At 35.8% G+C, this 12238-nt stretch overlaps 1 protein-coding gene across 7 annotated transcripts in view; it reads left to right on the forward strand.

Moving 5' to 3' along the window:
* The window catches only part of LOC134225636 (monocarboxylate transporter 14), a 109005-nt gene that overhangs the window by 35137 nt on the left and 61630 nt on the right, over nucleotides 1-12238 (forward strand). The window lies entirely within an intron of this gene.

Genomic DNA, 12238 nt, shown 5'->3' on the forward strand with positions numbered 1-12238 from the left:
ATAAATTTCATTCAAAATAAGTCAAGCTCACGGATGTTAAAAAAGTTTCAATTTCATTTTTAAAATCGCTTGTTAAAAGACGAAAGAGATCCATGCATTTACCACATAATTTTCCCTTAAGATCAAAATAGGGGTACATAACTTCACGTGGCGTAAGATCTACCGAACCGAACTCTAGGTTCATCCTTTTTTCGTGCTAGGCCATTGCGCTATATTTATTATGTGGATTTCGTGGCCGAATGATTATTATATATATGCATTTTACTGCATTGTGCGGGAGAAAATGGGTTCGATTCCAACTTCAGCCGCAAAAAAAAATCATGAGAACAAATATTTGACAGTGCCAACGTCCGCTGTCTATAGTGCGGCTTCTTTCAAAAATGGAAATGCTCACAGGAGGTATTGCCAAATTGCCACTGAGCGATTCCAAGCAACAGCATCAAAATTTAAGAAAATTTTTAATTCATGATTTTCTATTGAGTTGAAACTTTGCACAGTTTTTCAATTTCATCTAAATCGTCATTTTTCGATATCAAATCTACATATTGAGTCACGACTAACTTTTCAAAAGGGTGTATGTGAAAATGGTTCAAAAATATTTAAAAAGCTGCACAGCAAAAACGGAATGTTTGATTGTTATGATTTTTCTGCAAAGTTAGACAACTAAATGGTGATTCTTAAGAAAATGTGCACAGTAAAAAAAAATTTTTTTGCCTTTAAAAATATCATTTTTGTCACAAAACTCAAATATCTCAAAACCCTATCTTTTTTCGAACGTAATTTTTTAGGAAAACGGTCCATTATATTAGCTATCTACCATAAAAATTTGGTGATGGTAAACTAATAAACAAAAAAGTTATGACATTTCAAACATTTCACAATTTTCACATATAGTAAACAAAAAAATTTCCGTGTATTTTTTTTCCAGAATCGCAGTTTGATGCTGATTTTATTGTTAAGGGCCTTGCGTGAGTTAAACAAGTTGTTTGTATGATATTCCATATTTATGTATTCATCGATATTATGTATATTATATGTATAAATATTATATGTATAAATAAATAAAAATGAATTAATATTATCCTAAGTATTAAATTAAATGTGGCAGTTACACAATGTTGTTATAGAAACTCTAAGAGTTTTGGGTTTGAATTTTGGTATGGGTTATGATATCATGAAAACAGTTTATTAATACTTATTTTTTATTTATTTTTATTCAAATTTTTTAAAATATCGAACACTTTTGAATTATTATCAGCACAGTTTATTTCGTACTCTTCAGTAGTAGTAAAACAAAATGATAATTTGGTTAAATCTTTTTCTTTTCTACGATTTGCCCAATCAAAAAGTTCTTTCGCAGTTTTAATTGGATGCTCACGTTCTTTGGCTAAACTTGCTCTTGTGGCCATGCGCTTTATTGTTCCTCCAATAGCATCACAAGGACCTTTGCCATGTGATGTAGCAAAAAATGCCGTTCTGCATCAATTCCGTACATTGATTTAAATTGACATAGGCTCGAAAAATTCTTACGATTTTTGTACTGCGACGCTGCTCCATCAGACATGAAATATATCTTTTTGACTTCATTATGCTTATCAACGAGTAAAAAGGATACTGAATTACGAGTTACGGATACTGAATCGTGTCTTAAATCTTCGGAAATTATAATAAAACTTAAGTGTTCAATTTGCGTACTTCCATTAAAATAAATAACGAATGGATGAATTGTAGCTTGTTGTACGTTCCAGTGATGGGACTGCACTTCATCTTGCAATACAAAGCTGTAATTTTCAGAAAAATCACAAATGACTAAAAATTCACCATTTTGTAATGTATTTTTCGTATTTTTTAAAAAGCTGGATTGTTCTGTTTTAATGAATTCGTGAGAGATTAGACTCTCTCATTTCCAGCAAAACTATGACACAAACTCATCTACAGGTTTTACAATAGTTTCTATGTCACACCTATCCGTGGTCACCCATTGCTCAAATGATAACTGATCAATATATTTTTCTTCAAACTCAGCGAATAAAGTATTTTCCAATGATGAAGAATCTGGACAATCCGAACAAGATCGTAGATAGCAATTTGATGTTGTATTTTCACACAAAAGACTACCAGTTAACATTTTAATATCCTTTGTTAAATTGATTCTTTTCAAACTATGTAAAATAAGATTAATATTCTCATGGGTTGTGCACACACATTATGTGTTCCTGAATTGGAAAGAAGCTTACATTGCCTTGGCCGAAGGCTTGCAAATGAGGAAAAACCTATTTTAATATTATCGTGAATTTCCTTGAAGCGTGTGTACGCTTCTTTCAAAGTCGTCATCATTAATCGTTTTGGATTGCTTGACGCTTTCCATCTTTTTTACTGATACATAATCTTTTGACCAGGCATAGCTCGACTTACTTCATCATCTTCAAAATATTGAACTACTATTTCTTTTGTCTCATCTGTTAATGCAGTACTAGACCTAGTATTTTTGGTTGAAAGACAGTTATTCTTCAATTGTTTTGCCTCTTTTACTGTATTTCTATTGGTTTTGAACTCATCAATGGCATCCTGAATAGACCACGAACTTGGCAGCATCGACAAAATCAATAATTTTTCTTTCCTTGTCGTGGCTGCATTCGAGAACCTTTCCTTCATATTTATAATTACCTCATCGTAGTCTGTATTTTCCACATCATCAGGTCCCTAATTTGAAGAGGTTTCTTCGTACAGCTTCGTTTATTTCACGGTATTTTTCTCCGGGTAATAAACGTAGTCCATCTTACTCCATTTAATCGGAGTCACTTTTATCCCAGCTATGCCCTCGTTAAAGCGTTCGATGTTGACCTTTTGGATACACTCATCTTCCGATTGATTTGTTGAAACAGATTTCGCTGATGGTACGGTGGCAAGGCTCTCAGCACTTAATACTTCTGGTAATTCCTCAGTTGTTGTCGATACATCTGGCAATTCCTCAGTTGCTGTCGTTTTCGAACTTCCTGCGCTCTGCTCAACCGATGATATACAGATTGCTCTTTTGTCAACGTTTAGACGGCAGGACGTGCAAATGCGTAAATTTGTATTCAATGTGGACATTGGAGCATAACCAGTCGCTTTCAGTTTATCTATGGTGCTTTCGGTGAGATTTCGTAACTCTTTTGAACACTTTTTCCATCAAACGGCCTACAACAGTTGAGAAAGCGGCTACTCATGTTGTTCGTAATATTTCAATAAACAAAATCACTTTTAAGTTTTTACTGACTAGTTTGGTGTCATTTGTTGACTGAAGAAAAAATTACTATAAGATCTTTAACAACCTTAGTAGTAGTAATTTTTTGCTTTTTCGTGAGCATTGTCATGGTATGTACCTATCATGCATTTGTTGTTGTTGAAGATACCCGTTTCCTCCCGATCATAAAGTCTATTCTCTAAGAGGTATATTTTTTGCAGGTAAACTATAGACGTACACGTGTATATAAATCTTTGATTTTGCAGCTTTTGTCTTAAAAATAACATTTCTGATATGTTTCTATCAACGTTATTATCAACGGGTTTCAACACTATTAAAAGAATTTTTCGCCAGTCACGTGCAATGAAAATTATGACACTATCAATACTTTTGATCACAACACTGGATCGTGTCTAAGTTTCTTATAGATGCTATGAATAATTAAATCAAAATATCATGAAAACAACTTGTTTAAATCACGTCCCTTAACAATAAAATCTGCATCAAACTGCAATTCTCGAAATAACTTACACAGAAAAAATTTTTTTACTAAATGTGAAAATTGTGAAATGTTTGAAATGTCATAACTTTTTGTTTATTAGTTTACCATCACCAAATTTTTATGGTAGATAGCTAATATAATGGACCGTTTTCCTAAAACGTTACGTTCGAAAAAGATAGGGTTTTGAGATATTTGAGTTTTTGTGACAAAATGATATTTTTAAAGGCAAAAAATTTTTTTTTATTGTGCACATTTTTTAAGAATCACCATTTAGTTGTCTAACTTTGCTGAAAAAATCATAACAATCGAACATTCCGTTTTTGCTGTGCAGCTTTTTAAATATTTTTGAACCATTTTCACATACACCCTTTTGAAAAGTTAGTCGTGACTCAATATGAAGATTTGATATCGAAAAATGACGATTTAGATGAAATTGAAAAACTGTGCAGAGTTTCAAATATTTTCGAAATGGTCGCTCAGGATCGACTGACATGCCCCCGTGGAATGCCTCCACTTCAACATTAAAACATAATCAATCTTAGGGGCCATAAGAAAAGAACCCCCGAAGTTAGAGTGGATCCAGGCAGGATCCAAGAGACTAGTGCTCATCGGTAGCACAGCTCTGGAATACAATAAGTGACAGTAACATACATGAGGTGGCCAACCAGCTCAAATCTGTAATTACAAACTCGTCGTCCATTTTCTTTTAAATGCTGATGTTGGTGTTGTTCAGTGAATGGCATACAATTAGCATGTCATCCACGTAAATGATTAGAATCAATGACTCGTTCTGAATGTTTGCGACGTACAAACAATTATTGTTCGTTCATATCAATAACGAAATCGAGGATGCCAGCATTCCATGTCCTATCTCTTGCGTGTATAGTCAGTATCTATGTCTATTTCATTACTAGTGAGCGCATTTCTCCAGCAACCGCCTCTTCCCAATAGGATTAGTGACTTCGCTACTTTAAACAATCTATCGAGCACGTCCTCCACGTCTAGCTGGGATTTGCTTCTCTTCGCTACTAACACAAACTTGCGAATCTTATTCTTGACAATTGCTATCACTTATCAGCTTCTTCAACTGTTCTTTCCGTTCTTCAAACTTGAGGTTTGCCGTTTTTGGAACCCTGACATATGTTTCGAATTGTTTTTCGAACAATAGGTTCTCCAATGATATGGAAATGCTAATATCGTCTTTCAAACTTAGACGTTCATGTTCATAATATAATTAGAGGTGAAAGTACAGATTTTAGATAGTTCTGTTAGAACTATCAGGCAGGCATGAAGATTTTGTATAGAAGTAGATTTGAAAGCGAGCGAAGGGCATTTTTTGTGATGATATAAATGTCGTGACCATCCTTCTGCCAAGCTTCCGTATGAGAAGGAAGGGATAGTGTATCAGTATGGAATCTGATATTTTTTTCATAGGACCTACCCCTCCCCTTTTTTTGTAGAATTTCTAAAGTTTACAAAATATCATATGTGTTGTGCATAATGTTATTCAAATTAATTTAAATATAAAAACATTACAATAAAAATCAAATTTCAAACAAAATCTTACAAAAAAAAAAACAAATATTTATTTAAAACAAAATTAAAATTATTCCTCTGTTCACGGCTGCTAAAACCAGATTTCGAAAGAAGCTAGTGGTATTCCCGGTTGAACTTGATCCAACCTAGAAGCGTGCGCCGCCACCGACAGTGCATAAGCGCGCCGCAGTTTACAATCTGTCACACCGCTGATCTATAATTTTCCAAGTCGGTTCAAATTTGTAGAGGTCCGAATAATTTTCTATGCAAATTTCGAAGAATATCAAAGTTCCAAAAAATTCTCCATGAAAATACTATGCAATATCTCGTTAAATTTCTAGGAGAATTTTCGGTGTAAATTTCAAATGATTTTCTGTGAAAATTCCCGAGAATTTTTACCATTTTTTTGTAAATTTTGTAGATTTTCCATTGATAATTTCGAAGAATTTCCATGGGCAATCCCTAAAAAATTACGTAGGATTTCCTAAAATCTTCTCTTGAAAATAAGAAAAAACTCCTTACGGACTTACCAGATAATCCTAAAAAAATCAAAGAAATAGAAGCAATAAAACATTGTGACGACGATCCCCACGCCGCCTCCGGTTAAAATGACTTTCGGCGTGACGCCTGTACCCTATAGTCCATCTACAGGTGTTAGACAAAAAGGTTGAGATAGGTTAACATTTGTCGAAATTCCAATCAGCATAACTTTGATAAATTCGGGATCATCAGAAGGAGACACTCACCCATTTAATCACGGTGACATACAGCTCATCGTTGCCTCTTAGCTACCATTTTCAGCCTCGATGAGAATCGTCTTGGGTTGTAGTTTTTGGCATACGCCACCAAAAATCTTCCTTGTCCTCCTTTTTTTCTTCTGTGCAATCTTGAATTAGCAATTTCTTTCGAGTTTTGTTCCATTTAGGTCCAGTGGTTTCAACCAAGTCAGCAAACTCAGCTCTGTTTTTTTCAACAGGAATTTTCTTAATTTTTCTGACGTGCAGAAATTTTTAGCCCTTTTTTTAACAGGTCCTGGGTGTTCTATGAAAGTGACATAGGTTCAGGGTGTATAACCAACCCCGTACCGTTTTCACGGATATGGCCATTTTTCTGCGTATACCTGACGGATTTTTGATCTGCAGCTAGCATTGGTCAGCAAATTAGTTCTAGTTTCTGGGGAGAGTATAAAACATGATGCTTCCATAAACGTCACATAAAATGACAAGCATAAGGGAAAAGGCATTTTTAACATACCCTCGGAAAACCCGGAACATCTCTGGTGCCCAATGGCCAATCTGAGGTTTTGCATTGGGACAGTATACTAGAAGAGTGTCTTTTTCTGATGGTCCCGATTTTATCAAAGTTATGCTGATTGGAATATCGGGACAGCGCATGGGCGTAGCCAGGATTTCGAGAAGGGAGGGGGGGGCAACTTTTTTGATCTTCTAAATCGTAGTTTTATAGTAGTTTTATAAAAACACATTAATATATTAACGCAGGAAACCAAATCCAAACCAAATCGAAACAATAATGGATTTAAAAATGCGTTATTTATTGCTCATCAGATATTTTTAAATAAAGTGAGAAAAATATTAACGAACTTAGTATTCAGAAAGAATATAAAGTCGGCTATAACAATTATTATAAAAATCCTGCATTCTTCCATAAGTTTAAGAAAACTAGGACCATACATCTGAATTTCTGAACAAATCCTCTCTGAAATAATATTTATTATAAAATAGGCAGAAAAATCAATATGCAAGCTTTCTTCAGGAATTCCTTCGACAATTGCTCCTGGCATTCTATCCGAAATTCTATCAGGGATTCTTTAGAAATGCCTCCAGCAACTTCTTCGGCAGTGTCGGCAGGAATGCCACCATAAAATTTGCCGGAAATTGATCCGAAAATTCCACCATTATTTACTCCAAGAAAATCTTCACGAACTTCTTTATTCTTCTTTCTTTATCTCTTTATCTTTTCTTTATCTTTATTCTCTTTCTTTATCTTCTTTAAGTTCTGCAGAATTCCCTGCAATATTTCAAATAATTTTGTGCTGTTTCCCATAAATTTTAAGACTAAGAATGTTCCGTGGAAATTCCGCAGAATTGCCAGTAAACATTCCTGAGAATTTCACGAGAAATCTTCGAATTTCTTGTGTAAATTCCATAAAATTTTCCGTGAATTGTTTCAAATAATTTCTTGTGAAAATTTCAAAGAATTTCTCCAGGAATTCCACCGGAAATTTATACAGAAATTATACCGAAAATGAAATCAACAATGGAATTTTCGGAGGAATTCCTAGATTAATTTGCAATGAAATCCTGAAAGAATTCCGGTGGAAACTTCAAGATTTCCACTGGGAGATCATCCAGGAGTTTCTCCGAAAATTCATCCTGGAATTCTTCCAGGAGTTCCACCGACATTTCCACAAAGAATTTCTCTAGGATTTCCTTCGAGAATTATTCCGGTAGTTCTATCGGCAGTTCCTCTGAAAATTCTTCCGGGAATTTCGGCAGAATTGGAATTTATTTAGGCTTTTTCAGGAATTTATACAGATTTTCCACCAGAAGCTCCTCCGAGCGAGCTCCTCAGCTCTCTCTCTCTGCGAGCTCTTCAGAGATTAAGCTAGAAATTCCTCCCGAAGTTCTTCCGATAGTTTCTCTGGGAGCTCATCCGGGAGGTCCTCTAGGAATTCTTCTAGGAGTTCCTCCTGAAATTCCTCCGGGAGTTCTTACGGAAGATCTTACGGGAGCTCCTCCGGCAGTTCCTTCGGGAATTCCTCCGGGAGATCCACCAGCAGTTTCTACGCGAATCCCTCCGGGAGTTTCACCGGCAGTTTCTCCGGGAGTTTCTCTGAAAAGGAACTCCCGGAGGAACTCCCAGAGTAATTTCCGGAGGAACTTCCGGGGGATTTTCTATAGGAATTTCCGGAGAAATTATCAGAGGAACTGCCGGTGGAACGCCGGAGGAATTTATTGAAGAACTACAGGAAGAATTTCAGGAGGAAATCCTGGAGGAACTCTTGTAAGAATTCTAGGATGAACTCCCAAAGGAACTTCCTTAAGAATTCCAGGAGGAACTCCTGGAAGAATTCTTAAAAGAACCTCCCCGAGGAATTCCCGTAACTCCCAGAGAAATTCTCCGAGGAACTTTTGGAGGAATTTGTAGATAAATGCCTAAAGAAATGCTAAATGAATTCCTGGAAGAAAGCCTGATTGAATTCCCGAAGGATCTACTTGTGGAACTTCAGAGGAACATCCGGTGGAATACCCTAGAGGAAGAGAAAAAATATTTCTGAAGGAATTTCCGAAATCCCATTTCCCGTGAAATTCCTGCCAAATATCGTCCAGGAATTCCCTGTGTAGTTCCTGAAGGTATTACCGGAGAATTTCTTGGAAAAACTCCTGGAAGAACTCCCGGAGGAACTCCCACAAGCACTTCCGGAGGAATTCCTACATGGAAGTCCTGAAATAATTCTTAGAGAAGTTCCTAAAGGAATTTCCGAAAAAATATCTGAAGGAATTCCCAGAAAAATACCAGGAGGAATTAGAGGAATTAATTCCGAAGAAATTTCTGGAAGAACTCTTGGCAGATATCCGAGTAAATTCCGAGTGAAGTCCGGAAGGAATTCTAGTACACTTCCGCGGAAAATCTCCCGGAGAAATTCCTGAAGGAATTCCTGGAGAAGTACCTGTAGAAACTCCCGAAAAAATACCTGTAAGAATGTCTGGGAAAATACTTGGACGAATTCCAGAAGAAATTCATGAAGATATTTCTAGCGGATTTCTTGAAGGATATTCTGAAGTAATTGCGAAAAGAATTCCAGATTGGAATGCTAGATGATTTTGCTATGGAATGTTTGGAGGTATTCCCGGAAAATTTCCTGGAAATAATCCCGGAGGAATTAAAGGAAGAGTTCCGAAAGGAATGCCTGGAGAAGTTCCTAGAAGAATTCCGAAGGAATTTCTTATAGATTTACAAGTGAAATTATGGAGCTAAATCGGAGGATTTCCGTCATAAATTTTTGAAGAAACTTCTGGTAGAATTTTGGGAAGAAATTCCGTATGTATGTATTGAAGACCATAATTTACTCTTCAAGAGTATTATAAAACTAGCATAAAACCAAAATGTTACTAGGGGAATGTATGCCTGAAGGAAATGCTGGATTCTTCCTGAAGAGAGAAAAAAAGAAATCTTCAAGGAATTTCCTCGTGAATTTCCTAAAAACAATTTAGTGGGGAGTTTCTAGATAAGGAGCACAGATAAAAATATGTTGTGATTTTAAATGTATTTTCATGCACATATTTGGAGCATGCAAATAAACGTAACATTCAATCGATTTCACTATTCTTTTAAATCGAAATAAATGTAAATGGTGCTCGCTTGTAAAATTCAATCAAATTTAATAGAATATCAAATGTTAATTCGTTTGATGGGATAAGTTGCAATTTTACTCGTCGTTGAATTTTCAAAATTATTTGCTGTGAGGAATTACAATTACATGAGAAGGATTTTCGAACGATTTTCAGAGGAATTTGTGGATAACTTTCCGGAGGAATTCAGAAGTTCCCAGGGAGCTTCTAGAAGGATTTCAAGGAGAATTTTTGAGCCCGAAATGTTTCGAGTTGTTTTGAACTTTCATATATTATGGATCCTGGATGCCCTAATAAGTTTTAGGAATCTTTTGAATTTCAACCACCTATCTGTATATGATTGGATCGTAAAGTGCACTTGTTTGAGGGAATTCATTTCAGTACCCGTTCAATCTTTCCACAATTTAGGGGGGACGACGCCCCCCCTATCCCGCTCTGGCTACGCCCTTGGGACAGCGTACTAGAAGAGTTTCCCGATGGTCTCGGTTTTATCAAAATCGGATTATTCTACGCAAAGTTATGCTGATTTGAACTTCGACCAAATTTCGCCATCTCAACCTTTTTGTCTGTCCCCTCCCGAGTAGACGAAAATAGCTCAATTATATCAAATGTTGATAAGATAGCAAAATGAGATATGGACATGATTGGTGTAAGAGATAAAAGAACAGACGACAATATCAATATTTTGCACTAAAATATCATAAGGATATCAAGTTATGTTATTTGTAATAAGTGATCAATATCATGTGCCATTAGTTTGTTCTTATCCATAGCATATCTTGATATTGAAATGATATTTCGGAGCAAATGTTTGATATTGTTGCCTGTTCTTTATCTCTTATATCAATCAAATACATATCATGTTTTGTTATTCTGTTCATGGCTTCTGCCCGGGCTGTGTATTTCTACTACAAGTCCTGAATCAATCCTGAATATTTCTGATATTGCATTCACTTCCACTTTGCACATAGTTGCTGTACTATTTGTATTGCTTTAAAAAAAATAAAAATAAAAGTATATACTACCTTACCCGATATTTGCTTTCCGAAGCCGTGCACGTGCTCGCTATATTAGCGTACGATTCATACGCTCTGATTCGATGTTATGTTATATTTGGTCGGGTGGGAATCGTAAAGCCTGTCCACATCTTCCAAAGCAATTTTTGAAAATTTTCACGGACCACTGAGACGATCAATTCACACGACAGCTGAATCTCTCCGCTTTATATGCTGCTTACTGCATGCTTTCATTTACGTCAAAATTGATAAAACAGTCAATTGGACATTATCTAAATGTCCGTAATTTAACGTGGACAGGCTTTATATCATAACACTACTCTATCCATGATCGCATATTTGTAACACTCGCATTTTTGTTCATTAATGTTAAAAGCCTGTTAATCCTACAGTAATCTCAATTTACTGCATCTAATCCAATAACAGTAAAATAGGCTTTACTATCTTGCTTATCTGTGGTAAGCTGGAAATGATTGAGCTTGTGGGGAGGATTGACAAACAATTTACAAAATTAACCAAAATGCAAATGTTACAATTATGCGATCGTGGGCAGTACTGCTTTCAAGGCAAACCCTGTCGCGCTCAGTTCCGCTCACTGGCATGTATTTTGTTTAGGAAGCATTCATAACCATTCCAACTTTTGTTGCCTCACGTTTCAGGCCGGTGTAAGCTCTGCCACCTTTTCAAATGTTCGGCCGACAGCGTTCATATCATCCGTGAAACAAACAAATTGACTGGATCTGTGGAGAATCGTTCTCCGAGTGTTACAGCTGGCTTTAAGGGTCGCAACATAATCTGAAAGGTGTATATAATTGAATTAGATTACGTAGGGAACATGAAATAACTAAGCCAGATAAAGTGATAATAAAACGAGGTAGGATGAAATGACATCGTGGCTGACTTGTGGTATTTGGTTCATAAAAGGAAAACGGAAATCATTTCTTATAAATTCATACGTCCTTTCATTGTAGGTTATTCTCAGTTATGGGGTTGAGGGATATCTGGTACGAATCGTGATCAATCAAATCTGTTAAACAAAAACTTGAGAGGAAAAATGGGTAATTTTTGGTAGGCGCTAGGTTCGATTTGGCAGAGCCCCGGGCCACATATTGCTTGAAGTAAATAAAGACATCACTGCAATTAGTAGAGGTCAGATACCTCGACAACATAATGGTACTCAATTCTCCAAATTACGTTTTCAACCACATCAAAATAGATTAATGTGTTGATTTCTTACAACAAAACTTGAATTGAATCTACCAACATGAAATTCTAACAGAGTACCTCATTATTTCCCAATTTCAAGAAGTGTTACTTGGAGGTGGCAACAGTACCACCCGTTGGAATTAGGTATTGAATGTCGGCACTAAGAAATTCTAAACATAGCTTTACTTTCAAATTCTTTGCAAATATTACATTTTAACTTTTCGGAAAACATTTGTTGTGTGTTTCGAGCTTTCATTATTTGTCTGTTTTATTATCGACAGACTGGCAGGAAAATGACTATGGGAAAGTAAAAAGGGAAACTACGCAAAAACAGAAACTTTTGAGTTTCTGCTAGCTACTACAATACTAGACAAATAGT

The sequence above is a fragment of the Armigeres subalbatus genome, chromosome 3 (assembly GCF_024139115.2).
Source record: "Armigeres subalbatus isolate Guangzhou_Male chromosome 3, GZ_Asu_2, whole genome shotgun sequence".
Classification (NCBI taxonomy): domain Eukaryota; kingdom Metazoa; phylum Arthropoda; class Insecta; order Diptera; family Culicidae; genus Armigeres; species Armigeres subalbatus.